We start from the raw sequence: 12407 nt of genomic DNA on the forward strand, positions 1-12407 counted from the left end.
ATCCTATTACCTTGCCTTCTTTTTGCTTACAGGGAGGTACCCCAAAAAGGAGTGGGCTTCAGCCCCTTTGGACACCCTGTGAGAGGTCCTCTAACACTTGTTAAGGAGGGTTGGGAACAACCTTTGAAAGCTCCAAAGCAAGACATAGTGGACTATGTACTTGGCCTCAGATCAAGGATGGCTGAGTACATGAAAAAGGCCAGTAAAAACCTTCAGGCCAGCCAAGAGCTCCAAAAGCAATGGCATGACCAGAAGGCTGTTTTGGTTCAGTACCAACCAGGGCAGAAAGTGTGGGTCTTGGAGCCTGTGGCCCCAAGAGCACTCCAAGATAAATGGAGTGGACCCCACACAATTGTTGAGAAAAAGGGTGAAGTCACCTAGTTAGTTGACTTAGGCACTGCCAGGAGTCCCCTTAGGGTGCTCCATGTCAATCGCCTGAAACCCTACTATGACAGGGCTGAGCTCACCCTGCTCATGGCAACAGATGAGGGACAGGAAGAAGAGAGTGACCCTCTCCCTGATCTCTTCTCTTCCACAGAACAAGATGCTCTAGTGGAAGGTGTAGTACTGGCAGATTGTCTTACTGCTGAGCAGAAAGACCACTGCATAAATCTCCTGGGTCAGTTTTCTGAACTCGTCTCTACTGTGCCAGGCACCACTTCTTGGTGTGAGCACACTATAGATACTGGAGACAGCTTGCCTGTCAAACGTAAGATCTATAGGCAGCCTGACCATGTCAGAGACTGCGTAAAACAAGAAGTGCAGAAAATGCTTGAACTAGGAGTAGTTGAGCACTCTGAAAGTCCATGGGCCTCTCCTGTGGTACTTGTACCAAAACCTCATTCCAAAGATGGAAAGAAGGAAATGCGGTTTTGTGTAGACTATAGAGGTCTCAACCAAGAAACCAAAACTGATGCTCACCCTATACCCAGGGCAGATGAGCTCATAGATACACTGGCATCTGCCAAGTATCTAAGCACTTTTGACTTGACTGCAGGGTATTGGCAGATCAAATTATCAGAAGATGCAAAAGCAAAAACTGCATTTTCAACCATTGGAGGCCATTACCAATTCACAGTAATGCCTTTTGGATTGAAAAATGCACCTGCCACTTTTCAAAGGTTGGTGAATACAGTCCTGCAAGGGCTGGAAGCTTTTAGTGCAGCATATCTAGATGATATAGCTGTCTTTAGCTCCAGCTGGGATGATCACCTGGTCCACCTATGGAAAGTTTTGGAGGCCTTGCAAAAGGCAGGCCTCACTATCAAGGCTTCAAAGTGCCAGATAGGGCAGCTGAAGGTGGTTTATCTGGGACACCTGGTAGGTGGAGAACAGATTGCACCACTTCAGGGGAAAATCCAAACTAGTATAGACTGGGTTCCCCCTACAACTCAGACCCAGGTGAGAGCCTTCTTAGGCCTCACTGGGTATTACAGGAGGTTCATAAAGAACTATGGCTCCATTGCAGCCCCTCTTAATGACCTCACCTCCAAGAAAATGCCTAAAAAGGTATTGTGGACAGCTAGCTGTCAGAAAGCTTTTGAGGAGCTGAAGCAGGCCATGTGCTCTGCACCTGTCCTGAAAAACCCCTGTTACTCCAAAAAATTCATTGTCCAAACTGATGCATCTGAATTAGGGGTAGGGGCAGTCCTTTCACAACTTAATTCTGAGGGCCAGGATCAACCTGTTGCTTTTATCAGCAGGAGGTTGACCCCTAGAGAAAAGCGTTGGTCTGCCATAGAGAGGGAGGCCTTTGCTGTGGTCTGGGCACTGAAGAAGTTGAGGCCATACCGTTTGGCACTCACTTAATTGTTCAGACAGACCACAAACCTCTACTTTGGCTAAAACAAATGAAAGGTGAAAATCCTAAATTGTTGAGGTGGTCTATATCCCTACAGGGAATGGACTATACAGTGGAACATAGACCTGGGAGTACCCACTCCAATGCAGATGGACTCTCCAGATATTTCCACTTAGACAATGAAGACTCATCAGGTCATGGCTAGTCTTATTGTCCTTCGTTTGGGGGGGGGTTGTGTAGGAAAGTACCATCTTGCCTGGCATGTTACCCCCATATTTCACTGTATATATGTTGTTTTAGTTGTATGTGTCACTGGGACCCTGCCAGCCAGGGCCCCAGTGCTCATAAGTGTGCCCTGTATGTGTTACCTGTGTTATGACTAACTGTCTCACTGAGGCTCTGCTAATCAGAACCTCAGTGGTTATGCTCTCTCATTTCTTTCAAATTGTCACTAACAGGCTAGTGACCAATTTTACCAATTTACATTGGCATACTGGAACACCCTTATAATTCCCTAGTATATGGTACTAAGGTACCCAGGGTATTGGGGTTCCAGGAGATCCCTATGGGCTGCAGCATTTCTTTTGCCACCCATAGGGAGCCCTGACAATTCTTACACAGGACTGCCACTGCAGCCTGAGTGAAATAACATCCACGTTATTTCACAGCCATTTTACACTGCACTTAAGTAACTTATAAGTCACCTACATGTCTAACCTTTACCTGGTAAAGGTTGGGTGCTAAGTTACTTAGTGTGTGGGCACCCTGGCACTAGCCAAGGTGCCCCCACATTGTTCAGGGCCAATTCCCCGGACTTTGTGAGTGCGGGGACACCATTACACGCGTGCACTACATATAGGTCACTACCTATGTGTAGCTTCACAATGGTAACTCCGAATATGGCCATGTAACATGTCTAAGATCATGGAATTGCCCCCTCTATGCCATCCTGGCATTGTTGGTACAATCCCATGATCCCACGGGTCTGTAGCACAGACCCGGGTACTGCCAAACTGCCTTTACAGGGGTTTCACTGCAGCTGCTGCTGCTGCCAACCCCTCAGACAGGTTTCTGCCCTCCTGGGGTCCAGCCAGGCTTGGCCCAGGAAGGCAGAACAAAGGACTTCCTCAGAGAGAGGGTGTTACACCCTCTCCCTTTGGAAAAAGGTGTTCAGGCAGGGGAGGAGTAGCCTCCCCCAGCCTCTGGAAATGCTTTCATGGGCACACATGGTGCCCATTTCTGCATAAGCCAGTCTACACTGGTTCAGGGACCCCTCAGCCCTGCTCTGGCGCGAAACTGGACAAAGGAAAGGGGAGTGACCACTCCCCTGACCTGCACCTCCACTGGAGGTGCCCAGAGCTCCTCCAGTGTGCTCCAGACCTCTGCCATCTTGGAAACAGAGGTGCTGGTGGCACACTGGACTGCTCTGAGTGGCCAGGGCCAGCAGGTGACGTCAGAGACTCCTTCTGATAGGCTCCTTCAGGTTGCTAGCCTATCTTCTCTCCTAAGTAGCCAAACCCTCTTTTCTGGCTATTTAGGGTGTCTGCTTTGGGGATTTCCTTAGATAACGAATGCAAGAGCTCATCAGAGTTCCTCTGCATCTCTCTCTTCACCTTCTGCCAAGGAATCGACTGCTGACCGCGCTGGAAGCCTGCAAAACTGCAACAAAGTAGCGAAGACGACTACTGCAACTCTGTAACGCTGATCCTGCCGCCTTCTCGACTGTTTTCCTGGTGGTGCATGCTGTGGGGGTAGTCTGCCTCCTCTCTGCACTAGAAGCTCCGAAGAAATCTCCCGTGGGTCGACGGAATCTTCCCCCTGCTACCGCAGGCACCAAAGAACTGCATCACCGGTCCCCTGGGTCTCCTCTCAGCACGATGAGCGAGGTCCCTTGAATCCAGCAACTCTGTCCAAGTGACTCCCACAGTCCAGTGACTCTTCAGTCCAAGTTTGGTGGAGGTAAGTCCTTGCCACCCCATGCCAGACTGCATTGCTGGGAACCGCGTCTTTTGCAGCTACTCCGGCCTCTGTGCACTTCCGGCGGAAATCCTTTGTGCACAGCCAAGCCTGGGTCCACGGCACTCTAACCTGCATTGCACAACCTCCTGAGTTGTCCTCCGGCGGCGTGGGACTCCTTTGTGCAACTTCGGGTGAGCACCGTTTCACTCCTCTTTGTAGTGCCTGTTCTGGCACTTCTGCGGGTGCTGCCTGCTTCTGAGAGGGCTCCTCGTCCTGCTGGGCACCCCCTCTGTTCCCTGACGCAATTGGCGACATCCTGGTCCTTCCTGGGCCACAGCAGCATCCAAAAACCCTAACCCCACCACTTGCAGCTAGCAAGGCTTGTTTGTGGTCTTTCTTCAGGAAAACACTTCTGCACAACTCTCCACGGCGTGAGACATCCATCCTCCAAAGGAGAAGTTTCTAGCCCTTGTTGTTCCTGCATAATCCTCAGCTTCTACTGTCCAGTAGCAGCTTCTTTGCACCCACAGCTGGCATTTCCTGGGCATCTGCCCACTCTCGACTTGATCGGGACTTTTGGACTTGGTCCCCTTGTTCCACAGGTACTCTCGTCTGGAAATCCATCGTTGTTGCATTGCTGGTGTTGGTCTTTCCTGCAGAATTCCCCTATCACGACTTCTGTGCTCTTTGGGGAACTTTAGTGCACTTTGCACTCACTTTTCAGGGTCTTGGGGTGGGCTATTTTTCTAACCCTCACTGTTTTCTTACAGTCCCAGCGACCCTCTACAAGGTCACATAGGTTTGGGGTCCATTCGTGGTTCACATTCCACTTTTGGAGTATATGGTTTGTGTTGCCCCTATCCCTATGTGCCCCCATTGCATCCTATTGTAACTATACATTGTTTGCACTGTTTTCTAATACTATACTGCATATTTTTGGTATTGTGTACATATATCTTGTGTATATTTGCTATCCTCATACTGAGGGTACTCACTGAGATACTTTGGCATATTGTCATAAAAATAAAGTACCTTTATTTTTAGTATATCTGTGTATTGTGTTTTCTTATGATATTGTGCAAGTGACACTAGTGGTACTGTAGGAGCTTCACTCGTCTCCTAGTTCAGCCTAAGCTGCTCTGCTAAGCTACCATTATCTATCAGCCTAAGCTGCTAGACACCCTATACACTAATAAGGGATACCTGGGCCTGGTGCAAGGTGTAAGTACCCCTTGGTACTCACTACAAGCCAGTCCAGCCTCCTACAGAAATGGCCTACAAGGCTATGGACGAGATCTGCACACATAGATGACACAGGGGCATGAATACCTGTACTTGGCACTCTACAGAGGTGGGGTTGGGTGCCACATGGCCTGCCTTACGGAGGGGCCTTGCCTACGGAACTCGCCCTGGCCTAGGGAAACCCACAGCCCTCCTCCCCCACCCAGACACCTTCACTGCGCGCAAAGTCCGCTGAATGATAGTGTACTCACCCCCTTGTGTCTGCTGTGATGCCCTCAAGCGCCCATCCAACTCAGGGTAGGCCACCACCAGGATCCTGAACATCAGGGGGGTCATGGTTCGAAGTTGGGAGGCCATCCCCAGCTGAGCCTCCGCCGTCTTCTTGCTCCAGCGGCGAATGTCCTCCCATCTTTTACGGCAGTGGGTGCTCCTTCTGTGGTAGACCCCTAGGGTCCGGACGTCCTTGGCGATGGCACGCCAAATATCCTTCTTCTGGTGGGCGCTGACCTACATGACATGTACAGGGGAAGAAGAGAAGTCATTACCAACTGCACCGTCAAAGTGAGTGGCCCACATCCCTACCCTTTCCATGTGGCACATGCATTCACAGTCCTTCATGCATGCAGAACTGTGCCCCCTTCCTTCTTACAACCAGCCCTCTCCACACAGGCATAGCCCATACAACATGCTCCCTGTGTACTTACCTGTTGGTCTGGAGGACCGTAGAGTAGCGTGTACTGGGGGAGGACCCCCTCGACGAGCTTCTCCAACTCCTCTGCAGTGAAGGCAGGGGCCTTTTCCCCAGACGCATGAGCCATTGTCTCTTCCAGACCGAGGTCACAGCAGCACTTGCAGTGTAGGTCCTCTCCTGTCGAAGATCAGGTATCGAGTGATTCAACAGTCAGAAAATGGCGCTCAAGTCCATGGCGGTCACGTCCACAGCGGTGCGTACCATCACCACCGGCGTACATCGTCATTGGCTCCTGGGACCCATAGGGTCCAATGTTAACCAATGCAGCAGTGCGCCGCGGTCTTCGACCGCCTACCGCGACGGTGTACAACGCCAGCACAGTTACCTCACATCCCATTGTCCCAGTTTAGAGGTCAGGCAGTCGCCATTTCAGGGGCCCACATGGCCTAATTACCAACTGTGTCACACATACCTAGGCCTTGTCTCACAACACAAATACAGGCCATATTTTGTGTATGAATGTTGTTCTGTGTAGACTGTGGGTACATACCTCTGAGTTGTTTGACTCTGTGGTCGCTGTTGTCCTTCATAGGCACCGTCCGCTGGGACATGTGAGGAGATTGCGGCATCCTCCGGTGTACCGATAGCTGGTGGACCTGTCGACAATGGAAGAAAGAAGTTTGATCATCACCTACAGGTTTGACCGTGCCACAATCCAGGAACTGTGTACACAGTTGGAGCCTGACCTGATGTCAGCAATCCGCCATCCCACAGGAATCCCCCCTCAAGTGCAGGTGCTATCAGTGCTCCATTTCCTTGCAAGTGGGTCATTTCAAACAACAGTGGCATGGCATCAGGGATGTCACAGCCTATGTTTTCCAATGTGTTGTCCAGAGTGTTGTCTGCCCTGCTGAAACATATGCGGAGCTATATCGTTTTCCCTCAGGTGGAGGACTTGCCTACAGTGAAAGGTGACTTCTATGCCATGTGACATATCCCCAACATCATAGGTGCCATTGATGGTACCCATGTAGCTTTGGTCCCCCCCCACAGGAGTGAACAGGTGTACAGGAACCGGAAGAGTTATCATTCCATGAATGTACAGATGGTATGTTTGGCAGACAAGTACTTCTCCCAGGTAAATGCTATGTTCCCTGGCTCTGTGCATGACGCCTACATCCTGCGGAATAGCAGCATCTGTTATGTGATGGGTCAGCTCCAGAGGCACCGGGTGTGGCTATTAGGGGACTCTGGTTACCCCAACCTTTCATGGCTACTGACCCCGGTGAGGAATCCCAGGACAAGGGCAGAGGAACGCTACAATGAGGCCCATGGGCGAACTAGGAGGGTGATCGAGTGGACCTTCGGCCTCCTGAAGGCCAGGTTCAGGTGTCTGCATATGACAGGTGGATCCCTATTCTACTCACCAAAGAAGGTGTGCCAGATCATTGTGGCCTTCTGTATGCTTCACAACTTGGCTTTGCGACGACAGGTGCCTTTTCTGCAGGAGGATGGTCCAGATGGCGGTGTTGTGACAGCTGTGGAGCCTGTGGACAGTGATGAGGAGAAAGCAGAGGCAGAAGACATTGACAACAGGGACTCAGTCATCCAGCAATATTTCCAGTGACACACAGGTGAGAAAACATTCCTGCCTACTACAAGTACTTTAACACTTCTACCTCTAACCTGTCTGTCGATTTCACCCAGTGTATGGCCACTGAGTTGTAATTTTCCCTTACGGTTTCACAGGTGTGGTTTCCAACGTGTCATCTGCTTAGATTCCTCATGGACTTGAGCTGTGTGACATGGGTATGTTGACATTACATTTGAAAAAGCATTTTGTCACTGTCATTGCTAATACACAATTTCAAAATCACAGACTGACTCCAGATTGTTTTGTGCTTCAAAGGTGTTTATTGAAGTGCTCAATATTGGAGGGGGTTGTAAAATGGTGAGGGAGGATGGTGGAGGAATGTCCATGGCAGAGTCCAGTCTATTAGTCTCACAGGTGCATTGCCCACATGGGCATAGGAAGTGGAGCTGGGGCAGTTCCAAGATAGAGAGGGTTACAAGGTGGGACAGTGGTTTGACAATCAGGGTGGTCTCATTTCTTGGCAGGGGTCTTGGCATCGTGCTCTGTCTTGTTCCTGGATCTCAGGGACCGCTTGCGGGGTAGTTCTCTGTCTGCAGGGGGTGGGGTGCTGGTGTGGTGGTCCTGTGGCGGTGCCTCCTGTCCAGTAGCACCAGCGGAGGTGGTGGGCAGTTCATCATCCATGCTAGTATCAGGGGCCCCTTGGAGAGCCACAGTGTCCCTCCTAGTGTTAAGTATTTCCTTCAGCACCCCTACGATGGTGCCCAGGGCGGAGCTGATGGTTCTGAGTACCTCCCTGAACCCCTTATACTGTTCCTCCTGCAGGCGCTGGGTCTCCTCAAACTTGGCCAGGACTGTTGCCATCATCTCCTGGGAGTGGTGGTAGGCTCCCATGATGGAGGAGAGGGCCTCGTGGAGAGTGGGTTTCCTTGGCCTGTCCGCCCCCGGTCGCACAGCAGCCCTCCCAGTTACCCTGTGTTCCTGTGCCTCCGTCCCCTGGACCGTGTGCCCACTGCCACTGCCCCCAGGTCCCTGTTGTTGTTGGGGTGGTGGGTTATCCTGGGCTCTCTGTAGTGGTGGACACACAACTGATTGACGTGTCCTGGGGATGGAGGTATGGGCCCGCTGGGTTGGGTGCTGTGCTGGTGTTACCAGAGGGTGGAAGGTCTGTGGTGGGCTGTGCCTGTGTGAGGGGAACTGACTGTCCCGAGGCCCCCGATGGTCCGGGCTGGTCATCTGGATCCAGTTGGACAGAGCTGCTGTCATCACTGTGGGCCTCTTCTGTGGGTGGGGTGGAGATGTCTGGACCCTCTTGTCTCGTGACATTGGGTAGTGGTCCTGCAGGGGTGTAAAAGCATGATTATTGCGTCTGTGTGTGTCATGGTGTGCAATGGGTGGGTGACCGTGTACCCCAGTGCTAGCATTCCTTTGTGGGGGCTTGTGTGATGATGGTTGAGGGTGGTGTTATGGGTATGTGCAGTGGGCATGCTTTAGTGATGGGTGTCCATGCTTTGTTGTGTCATGCAGGGTTGGTGTTGGGATGTGTGGTTTGTGTTATTTGTACATTTGTGAGGAGTTGGAGTGATAGGGGAGGGGGCGAGGGTGGGGGTCCGTCATAACATGCAGGTGGGGTGGGGGATATGGTAGTTAAAGGTTTGACTTACCAGAGTCCATTCCTCCCCCGACTCCTGCGAGGCCCTCAGGATGCAGAATCGCCAAGACCTGCTCCTCCCATGTTGTTAGTTGTGGGGGAGGAGATGGGGGTCCGCTGCCAGTCCGCTGTACCGCCAGTTGGTGTCTGGAAACCACGGAACGCACCTTCCCCCGTAGGTCGTTCCACCTCTTCCTGATGTCGTCCCGATTTCTTGAGTGCTGTTCCACTGCGTTGACCCTGTCGACTATTCTTCGCCATAGCTCCATCTTCCTTGCAATTGAGGTGTGCTGAATCTGTGCTCCAAATAGCTGTGTCTCTACCCGTACGATTTCCTCCACCATGACACTGTGCTCCTCCTCCGAGTACCTGGGGTGTCTTTGCCGTGCCATGGGGTGGTGTGGGTGATGTGTGGTGTGTGTGGTGATAACTGTGGTGCTATGTAGTGGTGTGTGGTGTATTGTGCATGGAAGTTGTGTGGGTGATAGTGTTGAGTGCCTGTGGTTGCTAGTTTGTGGATGGTGGTGTCTCTCTCTGGGCTTCTTTCGGAATTTTTGGTAGTAGGGGTTTGTGGGTGATGTGGGTGTGTGTTTTATAATGTATTGGGTGTGTGGGAGTGGTGTGTGTATGTGTATCAGGTGTGTGTATTTTGAATTGTCCAATGTGGCGGTGTTTTGTAGAAGTGTGTGTATTTTGAGCGCGGCGTGTGTGTACCGCCAATGGAATACCGCGGTTGAAAGACCGCCGCGTCGATTCGTGTGTCGTGATAGTGTGGGCGTATTTTTGTTGGCGTGACGGTGGAGGTTTTGTTTTCGCCAGTTTATCACTGACCTTTGATGTGGCGGACTTGTGTGGGTGTCTGAATTTTGTCGGATTTTGAGATGTGGGTCATAATAGCTGTGGCGGTTTTCCGCGGCCGCGGCGGTGTGTTGGCGGTCTTCTGCATGGCCTGGACCCAGCCTGCGGCATCTTTTGTGACCACCTGGGTCCCCCGATTAAAAAGCATTGGGCGTCCAGCTTTGTGTTTGCACTCTGCACCCGGCTGACTTTGTGCAGCTGAGGGTGTGTGTTTGGTGTGATTCGGTGCACACCCACCCCTTGGTGCTGATCTAAACCCCCGGGCCTGTGTCCTGGAACTTCAGGTACTTACCTGCAATCTGTTTTCTACCAAGCACCCTTAGTCCTAATTGGATTCCATTGCAATCTTAACTCTAACTTTGACCTCTGCACCAAGCCGGGCCCGTGTTGCTGGTGGTGCACTTTTGGGACAGCCTAAACTTTGACCTGTGGGCATCCTAAAACCCAAAGACTGGAATCATAAGTCATATACTTACCTGTTTTCTGTGCTAACACTTCTGCCTCCCCGGACTCTATGGACTCCTGTGGAAAATTGCACACTAAACTTTTGAAATAGAAAATTGCTACTTACTTGTAAACTGCTTTATCTGCTAAAACCAAACAAAGTACATTTCATACATATGCCTGATACCTACTTACAACTGTACTTACCTGCAACAAAGATTTTCTGGTTCTAGTAATAAAGTAACAAAATACGTTTTTCCAATATAAAAACAATTGGCCTGGAGTTGGTCTTTGAGTGTGTGCCTCATTTCTTGACTGTGTGTGTAGAACAAATGCTTTATCTGCGAAAACCAAACAAAGTACATTTCATACATATGCCTGATACCTACTTTCAACTGCACTTACCTGCAACAAAGTTTTTCTGGTTCTAGTAATAAAGTAAAATAATATATTTTTCCAATATAAAAACAATTAGTCTGGAGTTGGTCTTTGAGTGTGTGCCTCATTTCTTGACTGTGTGTGTACAACAAATGCTTTGCATTACTCTCTGATAAGCCTAACTGCTCGACCACACTACCACAAAAGAGAGCATTAGTATTATCTACTTTAGCCTCCCTTAGGCCTCTGGGGAACCCCTGCACTTTGTACACACTATACCTTTTTTTAGAATAGTATATACAAAGCCAGCTTCCTATACTGGTGGCAGCGGAGGGATCTACAATTTTGTATTTACTGGACTACTCAGCGAATATCTGATCACTCAACAAAGTTTCAAAATTGCCTTTAGATTTAATGTGTTTTTGAATTGACATTTTTTCTACATTTTTAAAAGTCCTGCTAGGCTCTTGGTTAAGTCCTCTTTACCATATCCTTTTTTTAGATTTAAAAGTTACCATAGTTAGGGGTAATTAACTAGAAGTAGTTTATAGTTCCTAAAAGTAATCCCCAACTTTGGTAACAAAATGAGCAGCTCAGAGGACATGGTTGTGGAGCTCAAACTCATCCCTTACCTCCATCTTGGAATGAGAAAGTTAAGTTCCCTCTGTAGAATTAAACAAATTAAAACTGGTTCCAACCCTACTAATGTTATGCTCCAGGAGCTCTTGGCAGAGTATGCAAGTGAACACCCTGCTGAGGAGGAAGACCTTCCCTCAGAGTGGAAAGAAGTTAGAGATCAGGAGGATGAACTCCTCCCTCCTAACCTAACTAGGGAGGACCGGGTCCAAATGCCCCAGACTCCAAGGATAATATTCACAGGATCAGGATCTCCCACCGGGGAATCCAGCTCCTCTGGGAACACTGAGGGCAGCTTCAATGAAGAGGACCTCCTTTTAGCAAGGATGGCCAAAAGATTGGCTTTGGAGAGACAGCTCCTGGCTATAGAAAGGTAGAGATCATAAATGGGCTTAGCACCCATTAATTGTGGCAACAACTAAATAACTATGGAGAGAGAGAATTCTGACAACCCTAAAATCCCCAAAGGGGTTATCCCTAAATATGAGGAAGGTGATGACATCACCAAGTGGTTCACAGCCTTTGAGAGGACTTGTGGAACCAGAAGTTTGAAAATATTTGATTGGGGAGCTCTCTTTTGGGAACTGTTTACTTTTAAGTGTAGGAAAAGACTCATCACACTCACTGGTGCAGATGCTGAATACTAAGACACATGAAGGCTACCCTGATTGAGGGCTTGTGATTCGCCAGTGAGAAGTTTAGAAATAGGTTCTGGTGGGGGTTCATAAAACCTCGAGGCCAGTCCTGGATTGATTTTGTAGATTACTCAGTGAAAACACTAGATGGATGGATAACTGGCAGTGGAGTGCACGACTATGATAGGCTTTATAATTTATTTGTGAAAGAACATCTTTTAAGTAACTGTTTCAATGTCAAGTTCCATCAAGATCTGGTAGACCATTTGGGAAAGAAGGCAGACCATTTGATCAAGAGTAGGGTGACCAAGTCTGTGACTGGGGGTGACCAAAAGAAAGGAGTTACAAACCCTACCCAGGGGCAGGGTGATCTGACACCTAGGGATAAAAGTAAAGAGTCTTCGAAAGGTCCCCAAAAACCTGAGTAGGAGGGTGGGCCCCAGGCCTCTTCACAATCTTCACATGGGTACAAAGGTAAAAACTTTTATCCCAAAAAGGCCTGATGTTTCAACTGTAAACAG

This window comes from Pleurodeles waltl, chromosome 2_2, assembly GCF_031143425.1.
Source record: "Pleurodeles waltl isolate 20211129_DDA chromosome 2_2, aPleWal1.hap1.20221129, whole genome shotgun sequence".
Classification (NCBI taxonomy): domain Eukaryota; kingdom Metazoa; phylum Chordata; class Amphibia; order Caudata; family Salamandridae; genus Pleurodeles; species Pleurodeles waltl.